Here is an 11,635-nt window from a genome sequence, read left to right as displayed (position 1 = left end):
ATGATATGTCCACACTATGCATGAATACTATGAATATTCTCGTCTGTGTAGGCTCTCAGTCGTACAGGAGTTGTCCATCGAGGAAAAGGCTTCTTGAGGCGTCATCTGTACTTCTGTGAAGAAGGTGTCGGACGTTTCGCTCCTCATCCGAAGAGCTTCGTCAGCGAACTAATAAGTGCTGGTAGCTTAGGCCTTAAATACAGTAAGAGTGGGCGGAATTGGTGTGCCAACACCCTCCTCCTACCAATCCTCTATGAATATTCTCATTCATCCAGGTCATTCATCCAGGTCATTGTATTCTCAGGGCATTGAACTGATTGCAGCTGGACTGTTCTCCCACATAGAATGCTGTCCTTTCATCCGTTCCTAAAAGATTCAATCATTTAGCCTCTAACAGATAAACAAGGCACAGCCACCTTGGTTTCAGGTAGGACCATGACCATCATTACATCTGAATGGAATGCTAATGAAGGTGACACCACCCAAACGACCAACGTTGTTGGGCAGAGGCCCCAATCCACTGTATCCTAACGACCGTCATTTGACACCACAAAAGAGCGAAAGCATTCCTGTCTGGACATGCCGCCTCCTTTAGAGGATAAATGCACTGGATAGCCCGACTCGTGTTAGTCCCCCCCAGTGTAGTCTAGCATGAACTGATGAAGCCTGCTTGGATGAGAGGCAAAATATCTTTGCTAAAACAACCTGAACAGTGCAAAATTCCAGCCTATGCAGGAGTATGCTGGAGCCTATCCCAGCTGACTTCAGGCAAGAGGCGGGGTACACCCTGGACTGGTAACCAGACAATTGCAGGGCACATCTAAACAAACAACCATTCCCACTCACATTCATACCTATGGACAATTTAGAGTCTCTAATTAACCTAACATGCATGTTTTTGGAATGTGAGAGGAAGCCGGAGTGCCCAGAAAAAAACCCACGCACACACGGGGAAAACATGCAAACTCCACACAGAGATGTCCAACCGAGATTCAAAACCAGATCTTCCATATCTCCTGACTGTGTGGCCAACATGCAAACCACTTGGCCACCGTGTAGCCCTTTCTCAAACATGTCCAATTAAAAAGGTAAAAAAATATATATATAATAATATATAAATAAAAAAAATAATAAATAATAATAATATTTCAAATGAATATCGGAAATATTACAAATATATTAACACAACTTCTTATATCTTTTGCCACTTTCTTGCCTCATTCCCAGCCAAAAGAAACACATTCAACAGCTAAAATTTTAATTTCACTTTTTAAAATTTGACCAGGATATGAATCACTTCGGGCTTGGCTGTATGCTATTAGCAGCCTGGTTCACAAAGCATGGTGCAACAACTGCTTAATTTCAATTTGGATGTACACAAGAACTGAATGTGTTCTTCCAGTGTCAACCTTGAAATTGCTTTGGTAGTTTCTTCCTACTTCTGATAACTTACAAACAACGATCAAAACAATACCTTTTGCCTTCTACCTTTGGCGCTTGCCGGAGGTGATTATATCATGCAGTGTCCCTCAGTGTTAGGCAGCGTAAAAGGTGTGCGTGATTAACCCTGCATGAGTCAGATACAGGTGTTTTGCAATTTAAGTGAGGCCTCTAACACCACCCCCTTCCCCATTTTTTAGGTTTATAGCAATGAGACAGCCTACATCTTGACACGCGATCCTGCTGTCATTCATTCAAACACTGGAGACGGTGGCAGGGTCTGTCAGTGTTGACACCGTGAAAGATTTGGACCAGTTGTAATCATGAAGGCAGGTAGAGTTTGGTTGAGGTTCAGCGCCCCTGATAAAGGTCATCTTAGGAGCCACAGTGGAGAAACAGATCCAGATGAATCTGGGTCGTCCGTTAAGATACACACGCAAAGATGGTGAGGACAATCTGAGGACATTCTTCCCAAATCAGGCTTTGGTCTTCAGTCCAATCTACTTCCACCAATGTGCTCATGTTGTCATGTTGCGAGGGCGATTACCAATGTATAATTGTGGCGATGACTAGTATTGTCGCCTGCCTGGAGTAATGCAATGTGGATTTTCCTGTAAGGTCACCGCCAGAGTGACGCAAAACCTCAGACTCTAGAGCACAAACTGAGTCATCTTTCTGAATAAAATACGAGGACCAGTTTGGAGCTTATTACTTTCAGATGTGTGGTACCCTGGAGCAGTTGTGCAAAAAAAGCTTCTCTGCTTTTCTGGATTTTATAGCCATCCTATCAGGCGATAACTTGTTCCATTTCTGTAACATAGAGGCTTCATGTGAAGGCTTAGATGGTCTTTCAGTCCCAAGATTGTGGACTATTGGTAGGTAGTGATTCACCTAGCTGACTTTCATGCAGATGGCATAGTATCAATACTCATTCAGTATCACAAGCGCTCTGCAGATTGACTTGACCAATACAGCATGTAGTTCATCTTTTGCTCTCAGTCAATGATTTTGTGAGGTGCCAGAAGACTTCAGGAGGAGAATGAAAAAAAAAACATACTTTTCAAAGTAAAAAAAAATAAGCTCACACGGAGCGGCACAACACATAGAAAGGCAAAGTATCAAAATAACAAAGAATGCATGAGGGTACAGCTAAGGCAACTATAAAACTCACCATATAAGGTGGAAACAGGAACGCACAAAAAAAGGACAATAATGCCAGGAAAGATGAAAACAACAGAGATGCAACAGAATGCATCACACAGGTAGCCATAGTCCAAGGAAAATGAATTAAACGGTAACTAGCTGAAGCACCAGTTGAACAAAAAAGAACCGTAATTACAAATCATGCACGGTTGTGCCCCCCGACTCTCTCCAACCAGAGTAAAGGTGAAGCATTACGTAACAGATGTAACACAATAAAAGGATGGAAATAATGGCAGAAATGGAGAAACAAACCAAAAGTCCAAACTGTCATGAACACAACAGTTTAAAGACAAAATTAATAGATTTTAAGTCCCTACATTGGCATGAGTAAAGGGGGTCTGGTCACAAAATATGCCAGAAAGACCCTGCTGTGACCCTGAACAGGATAACAGGTATAGAAAATTGATGTATGGATTATTGGTTTGGGGTGTCTCTCTCTTTTGAAAGTAAGATCCTCATCATACTGAGCTTGGAGGCACATTTTAGTGTCTATGCAGGAGTTGCACCAGGAAAGATGTTGATCTGCAAATGAGGAATCAGTACCCTTGGCTTTAAGAGACAAAACAGATCAAAGAAATGGCGGTACAAAGATTTAGGCCAGAGATACAGTAAGAGTAATACACTCCGGATCAAAATTTTAAGACCAGTTGAAAAACTGAAAGAATTTATATTTTGTACTATTGGATCTGAAGCAACCATTAAATTGAAATAGGCTGTTAATCAGCTGGTCAAAAGTTTAAAACCATAGCCAAAAAAATATAATAAAGAGAAATGAAATTTTCAAAAAAGGAGTTAGTAATGAGTAGCTCTGCCATTCATGTTAATCACCTCAAAAATGGGTTTGTCAGTGTTTCCAGGAGGCTAGTGGGAATGTCGCTCCAGGTGGTGAAGATGTCTTCACGGAGGCATCCACTGTCACACATCTCGACAAATATTCACACTCATAATCACGCCTATGGACAATTTATAATCTCCAATTAGCCTAACATGCATATTTTTGGGATGTAGGAAGAGTACCCTGAGAAAACCCACGTAAGTACACCTAAACACTAAATGTACTATAGAAAATGGACTGTCTTTCAAAAAAATAAGCAGACAATGTGAACCAACAATGACATTGACAGCAGAGGCCACCTAAAACAACAAAGAAACCGTAATCACACACCCTGACTCACTCCCTCACTTTGTAATGATGAAATAGGTGTATTTACATTGGCTTTGTGAAGCATGAAAATAAGCACAAGAGCCTTGGAGACAGGTTGCCTGAGATGACTGGCCATGTAGTCTGAGGCAGTGGTGGCAGCAGCTCCTAACCTGTGCTTAGGAGGACAGACACCCCGAGGGCAGAACTTAGAGCAGCTGGTATGTTTCTATAAACAGGCAAGACATCCTCTTGTGATGTGTGTGCAGCAGATGCTGATCTGTGTCTGCCCTCGAAAGGAAGCAATTACTGACTCAGAGGCAGACACACCTCCGTTTTATAAGCACACATCAAATCATCCCATGACTGGCAGCCTTGCAGCGTGACTCATGTATTGGCTGGAAATGCAGCAGAAGAAACATTGAAGAAAATGTCTAAATGAGGTGGAGTCGTGCCATCAGGGAGCTCAGTCGAACTTTAAGTTGAACAATTGGGAGAACATTTTCTACAAAAATATAATTATTTTTTAAGGAGTTGTATTTTAAGTAAAAAATGTATTTTCATTTATTTGCCACTGTACCCACAGTAACACAGGGGTCCTCGGTCTACATACGAATTCCGTTCCTACGACGGCAATACCTAAATTAACACATAAGTCACTCACACTATAAAATACAGTAATAGAAAGATTCAATATTTGAGAAGCGCTGGCTTAGACCAAGCATGCGGTCAATGTTTGTCAGCATTTCTCTCCTTTATGAGCATTTATAATGTCTAATTTCACATTCCCTTTCTTTGACGCATCCACCAGAAGAGTCTGGCTCAGACTTTGGAGACGTAATGGAGGTTAAAAAAAGTTAAAAAGTTAACAAAAAGACCAGAAGTGACATTCTCCTTACTCAGTGTAGCAATGCACGACTATGTATTATTCCATCACCGTAATCTTCCGCCACGCTCACATAACCAGTTCTCGTTTTGTGTATTGTAATGATGAAACACTGTAAAACAAAGACCACTTATAAACTGAATATCAACAAGATGTCTTTTTATGATGCCTGTTGACAGACATGTATGAATGCCAGAAATATATTTTTTTTATTTGTTTCATTTTTATTTGTATAATTTATCATATATTTATTTTACAGGAAACAGCATCCACTGAAGCAGGGCAACTTGTCATCACGTCTGTCTGACTGGGCCAGCGTCCTATGATGGGTTGTACGCCTCTTACATAAGCTTGACCTGGTAAAATTCCACGGCACTCGCTCGTGCCTCTCTCTTCCATCTTCCTCCAAGTGTTACGCTCTGCAGCGACAACAATTTCTCACTGTTTCTCACATGTGGGATGTTTTTTCAGCTGCTTTACAACCGTGGGGCTACGTCACGTCAAATGCGACTTTGCCTTTAAGAGATTCACTCCATCTTCGAATACACTGTGTGTCATTGTTTTCAGTGGGCCTGTCTACCGCTCTGGAGCGTCTCCAGAAAGGCCTCATGTGGACGAGGGAAAGCCTCTGCGGTCAATGAGTAATGTGAAATTTAAAATGGCATTATCTGTTCAACATTAAATTCAATTTATGTGCATTTACTGTAATTTTCACTTCACAGTGCAACGGAAATGGAAATGCAAAAATGAAAGAAAGAAATAAACACAGCAGGAAAGCAGACTAACTCTGAGATCACGCATTACTCGTCTAATGAGTCACAGACCGGAGGGTGACAGATGAGAACCGATCAGTTTGCTTTGCCATGTAACACAAAACCACCACACAGAAAGGAATACACACACACAGCACAGATATAAAGTGTTGCGTGTCCATCTCTGCTCTATCGCTTATAATCATTTGAAATTCAAGTGCACTGAGTGTATTATCAACAAAGGGGGCGAGATCTGTTAGACACATCCGAAGTGATGCAATGCATATGTTCTGTCTGGAAAGGGTGCTGTGATTTGAGTAAGCAATATCACAGCTGTGCATCTCAATATATTTTTCCATGTTTCCACTGTCGCCGCTGGAATCTTATCAGCTGCCTCAAAAGTACGCACAAGGTGACCGAGGACATTATGTCTTAGTTTTGGACAGTGTGCGCATGGTGTGTGCATGGTGCACTGATGTGTGCTGTTCAAAGTGTTGGATAACAGGACGAAGACAAGCCCAAGGATGTAGCCAACTGAATCACTGCAGTGATGCAAGAAATTATTTGTTTCTCCCTCCATTACATGTCTATTATGATGCGTATAATGGAGCAGCCGGACCGGAGCAGGAGGGGACAGAGAAGAAGAGAAAAGGAGACAGAGGGAGGAGGCGGGACCAGACAGAGAGAGACAACAACAACAGCAACAACAACAAAAACAGAACTACATCAGCACATGTCTATGACAAACATAGATCCACAATAGTAATAACAACATAATATCAACAGCCACAGTGATAATTCTGTATTGAAACAGTAATACAGTGTTCCCTCGTTTATCGCGGGGGATAGGTTCCCAAAATAGCCCGTGGGCATCAGGTAGCCTCCACAACCACATGAGGTGCCCGCAAGTCTGCTTTTCATTTAGGTTTTCAGATAATAATGAGAGCAGACTAGAAAGAAATACATTCTGAATACAAAATGTGAGTTGTGGATACCAGCATTTTGTTAATGTTCTGGTAAAACAAGCATATTCGGTTTGTTTAGGTTGAAATAACCTATGAAAATAAATGTTCCAAAAATGATTATCTATTGGCCATTCTCATTTTGTAAAGGTAGCTCTCAAGAAAAAACGTTGGTGACCCCTGCTATATACAATTCAGTGAGTTATGTGGGGATGTACGTATGTACTGTGAGTGTGTATATGTATGCGTGTATATAGTAGGTATGTCTGCAAATATGTATGTATGTATGTATGTACGTCTATATGCATGCAACGTGCGTATATGTGCGTGCATGTGTGTATACTTCAGTTAAATATAATTAAATTGGATTTCCAATGTTTTTTAATTTAATTTAATATTTATTTATTTAAAAATTCGTTTTTAATTGTATTAATTTTTAAGTGCAGTATTGTATTTTTTCATGGATTATTTTTACATTAGTTTTGTATTTTCTTTGTTTTTTTAATCTATTTAATTTTTTAATCTATTTATTTGGTTGTTTAAATAAGTAGTAAATAACATATGTGATATCTTTGTCAATTTCGTCAATACAGTGGAACCCGCTTAAGTCGGTCCCGACAACTGGCAACCCATCAACAATCGTCCCTCGCCACTTCGCCACTTTGACGCTTCTCTCTATCACGGCTTTTCAAAAATAAAATAAATCATGCTGTTTCATGATTGAATTTGGCCTATTATTAGTCAAAAATATTGAAGCAAATTTTACGAATTTGTTGCCTAAATTAAGCATTTTAAAGGGTAAAAATGGCTAAATGAACTATAATACAAATATAAGGCATTCAGAAGACACCTTCAAAGACGGTGTGAAAGATATGTAGTATTCTACACTGTTCACTAGGTGTCAGTAATGTTACTGTAATGTTCGGCAGAAACGGCAGAAATGATTGCCAGCACAACAGGCTTTTATTGTTGGTTTAAATTACCTCACAACAGGCACAATAATCCCTAATAAAAACTTGCAGCTACTGTAGCGGCCATAACCCACACCGAGCTAGAACTGAACTCTGAACCCCCAACATCACTTCCTTTTTGCCCGCCACTCAGGTCCCCTATGGAACACATGTATAGCAACACACACAGACAGTCTTATTTATGTCTTAAGTGGCTTATTTTCTCTTATTATGTCCCCTATATTGGGGAATACGAGTGTAAAGGTGACTACATGCGTGTTACTTCATGTCTCGAGGGCTCTAACAACACTAAAACCCGTATTTCGAAAATTGTAAACAGGTCTTCTATGTTCTACAAACATACACTCCTGATCAAAATTTTAAGACCAATTGAAGAATTGCAAGAAATACATTTTGCACTGTTGGATGTTAAGGAGGTTCTAATTAGAGCTTCAAAATGCAAAGAGAAATGGAAGACAAAATATTTTTTTGCAATTTATTCCAAACGAGCATTAAAGCCAAATAGGCTGATCATCAGCTGATGAAACGTTTAAGACCACAGCCTTTAAAAAGCCAAAACGACATGTGTTGTATAATTACTAAACTTCATCATTATCACTAAGCAGCGTGAAATGACAACAGCAACATAATTACAGTAGACATAAGAGTAAAAAGCACCATATGAAAACAAAAGAAACTAAATAAAATATGCACAAATGGAGGAAAACCATGTCAACAAACTGCCATAGGTTTAAAAATCGTTCATTTCAGCCCATTCTCCTTATGTCTCTGGTGAAAGTCATGAGTAAATGTGTAAGCAATGGCTACTTTCCACTCTGATTTCGGTATATCGACAACCGCTTATGTCGACGTCAATCAGCCAATACAGGGGGTGCGGACATAAACAGGTTCCACAATAATAAAGTGTACATTTTATTTTTTATTTAAAAAATTATTTTGACATTATTTTTGGATTTTATGTACATTTGTATTGTAAAATGTGTAGCAATAACCGATGGTTTAACGGTTTAATTCATTTTGAACATGCATACAAGTTACACCTGAGGGTAACACTAACAATAAGATACACAAAATTCCAGTAGTTAATGAGGAACGAACCTACCTAACCCTAACCTTAACCACTACTCATTAGTTCCTCATTAGTTGTTCATTAGTTCCTCAGTAACTACTCTAAATTTATGTGCCTTAGTTCCTCAGTAACTACTCTACTCGTTAGTTCCTCATTAGTTCTTTATTAATTCCTCAGTAACTAGTCTGAATTTATGTGCCTTAGTCATTAGTTCCTCATTAGTTCTTCAGTAACTACTGTATTTTTGTGGACCTTACTGTAATGTGTGACCCGCATGAGTACATCACACAGTACAGTTCACAGTTCCACATGTCCAAAAAGTAGTAGGAAGAAGCAAAGCTTACTTAATAAGTAAGCTAAGTAAGTCACTAATAATTATTTTTATAATTTTATAGCATATACTTTTATTTTACTATTCATTTATTTACTTTAGTAAGTGTATACACTATGTGCTGTGATGACCAATACGTCAATAATACTGTGTCCACTCACTGTCCAGAACATTAGACCTAATTCTAATGAGATCCATACCAGCAAATAATGTTCACTTTTGGTTGAAAGAGTCAGAGTGCTATTCTTTCATACCAATATTTATTATCACGGTTGTATTATTGGAAACATTGTTAAATTATCTTATGTTGAATGTAAGTTAACTGTACATGCTACACTAATAGCTGCAGCAGACTTTGAAAAAGTGATATAATAAATGTCCCCTCCAGAAGTGGCTTGCTAAAACACGTATCCAATTCCTTTACTCAAATTATTCAACAATCCCATAAACCATCCGCTGGGTCACTGTTTGTGTGAGCAGCAGAGCAGGCGGTAACAGGGCCATCCTCTTGTCCCCATTTGAACTGAGACCAAAGACCTTATAGTTATTAGTGGATCCAGACTGCAAATAATCCCTGTAAATTGCTTATACAGAAGCGGACTCTATGTCTCCACCGTCTGCATGGTTATTTTAGATTATAGATTGCACCCTTGCAGAATATTATTCTAAGTATGAACACAACAGAAGAAAGCAATGTCCTAAAATGCTGAGGGGTGTCAAACAATGCACGCATACTGCTCCTGTAATGTTTATGCATCTTTGCACATGTGGCTGTGTGTAGAAGTTGCAACACACTTGTGAAACACGCAGGCTAAAGACACGAAGAAGAACAAGTTTTACTGCTGGGGGGGAGGAGGGATGCTTGATTTAACCCCTTCCAGGTGCAAAGCATGTGTGTTCACACTGTGATCTCTCATAGGAATAATCTCATGCTATCAACTGCCTTCACACGGGTTATTACTATACAGTGGAAGCGCCAATGTCCGACACAGACCATTCCCTAACGCTGGTTGACTTCCAAGTTGTTCTCATTTCAAAAGAATTTATCCCATAGGAAATTAAGTGAAATATTCAGTTCCAGGGTCAAACTGTCACTATCGTAAATCTTTATTAACTGTACATACTTATTACTTACTTACTTCATACTCAATAATAGTAAAAAACGTTAAACTGACACATAATGGAGAGGCAACAGGGAGGCGTTTGCAGAGACATACTGCCGCCTACTGTCAGTTTATAGGTAATGCTGGAATTAATTGGTGTAGTGCAGAGGTCTGAAACCTAACTTACCTGGGCTAAGTATTCAAAAAAATATAAAATTATGATATATTGTAGCGGCACTGAGAGTGCTTATGGCTTCCCAGCATGCCTTGCGGCACATGTTTATAGTTACCAAAGTTCCATCCATCCATCTTCCACCGCTTATCCGAGGTCGAGTTGCGGGGGCAGTAGCCTAAACAGGGAAACCCAGGCTTCCCTCTCCCTGGCCACTTCGTCCAGCTCCTCCCGGTGGGTCCCGAGGTGTTCCCAGGGCAGTTGAGAGTCTCTCCAACGTGTCCTGGGCCTTCGCCGAGGCCTCCTACCAATCAGACGTGCCCTTAACACCTCCCCAGGGAGGCATGCGGGAGGCATCCTGACCAGAAGCTCATGTCACCTCACCTGGTTCCAATGCTGCAGCCATCACACCCGAACCCTTCAACGCCCTGGCTGCCCCTAGAAATTCTGTCTATAAAAAAAACAAACAGAATCGGTGACAAAGACCAGCCCTGATGGAGTTCACTCTCACTGGAAACAGTTACGGCTTATTGCCGGCAATGCGAGCCAAACACCGGTCATACAGAGAACAAACAGCCTGAATTAGGTCATCCGGTAACCCATATTCCCGGAGTACCCTCCACAGAATTCCTCAAGGAACACGGTCGAATGCCTTCTCCAAGTTCACAAAACACATGGATACAGGTTGGGCAAACTCCCACCCACCCTCAAGGACCCTGCCGAGAGTGTCGAGCTGGTCCACAGTTCCATGACCAGGACGAAAACCACACTGCTCCTCCTGAATCTGAGATTCAACTGTCTGGCGGCTCCTCCTCTCCAGAAACCCTGAATAGACCTTACCAGGAAGGCTGAGAAGTCTGGTCCTACAATAGTTGGAACACACCCTCCGTTCCCCCTTCTTAAAAAGGAGGACCACCACCCCGGTCTGGAAATCCAGAGGCACCGCCCCCAATGTCCACGCGATGCTGCAGAGTTGTGTCAGCCAAGACATGCCCACAAAATCCAGGGCCTTAAAGAAGTCTAGGCGGATCTCATCCACCCTCGGGGCCCTGCCACAGAGAAGCTTTTTGACAACCTTGGCAACTTCAGCCCAGTCCACCGTAGAGTCCCCAGTCACTTCTTCCTCATTTGAAGAAATGTCATGGGATTGAGGAGGTCTTCAAAGTATTCCTTCCATCGGTCCACAACATCTTAAGTCAAGGTCAGCAGCACGCCATCCCATCATACACGGTGTTGATTGTGCACTGCTTCCCCCTCCTGTGATGATGGATGGTGGTCCAGAATCTCTTCAAAGCAGTCAGGAAGTCGTTGGCTTCACCAAGCTCCTCCCATGTCCGGGTTTTCTCCTCAGCAACTGCGAGAGCCACAGACCGCTTAGCCTGCAGACACCTGCAGCTGCCGCCGAGGTCCCATGGCCACCCTTACCACTGATGTCCACCAACAGGCTCTGGAATAACCACCACGACAGGCACCAACCACCTTACAGCCACAGCTCCGATCAGCCGCCTCAACAATGGAGGCACCAAACATGGCCCATTTGGACTCAATGTCCCTCGGAACATAGCCTAAGCTGTCCCCGGAAGTGGGAGTTGAAACTCCTTCTGA

Source organism: Dunckerocampus dactyliophorus, chromosome 8 (genome assembly GCF_027744805.1).
Source record: "Dunckerocampus dactyliophorus isolate RoL2022-P2 chromosome 8, RoL_Ddac_1.1, whole genome shotgun sequence".
In the NCBI taxonomy this organism is placed as follows: Eukaryota; Metazoa; Chordata; class Actinopteri; order Syngnathiformes; family Syngnathidae; genus Dunckerocampus; species Dunckerocampus dactyliophorus.
This window is presented reverse-complemented; position numbering follows the sequence as displayed.